Genomic DNA, 330 nt, shown 5'->3' with positions numbered 1-330 from the left:
AATCACTTCAGATTGGTGAGGTGCACACTGTTTTTTCTTAAAAATAGCCAGCTGCACATATGCTCTGCGTGTTGTCTCCCTGAAAAAGTTGGTAGATGCCAACCCAAACGCTTCAACTGCCTATCTGGATGAGGGGATCGACCAGTGCCTGAATTCCAAGGCTCGTTGGGATGCATTCGGTGTGAGAGCTAGTGTCGGGTCAAACTCTGCTCGGCAGCTTTAAGAACAGCTTGTGAATGCCTGGTTATGCGGAATGTAACACCTCCTTGCCCGGGAGCGAGGAGCCTGGTGACGGGCCATCGCCTCAGCAGGGCCAGAAGCAGCCTGCCC

This window comes from Nestor notabilis, unplaced genomic scaffold (assembly GCF_000696875.1).
Source record: "Nestor notabilis isolate BGI_N333 unplaced genomic scaffold, ASM69687v1 scaffold31914, whole genome shotgun sequence".
NCBI classification, from domain to species: domain Eukaryota; kingdom Metazoa; phylum Chordata; class Aves; order Psittaciformes; family Psittacidae; genus Nestor; species Nestor notabilis.
Note: the sequence above shows the minus strand (reverse complement) of the source record.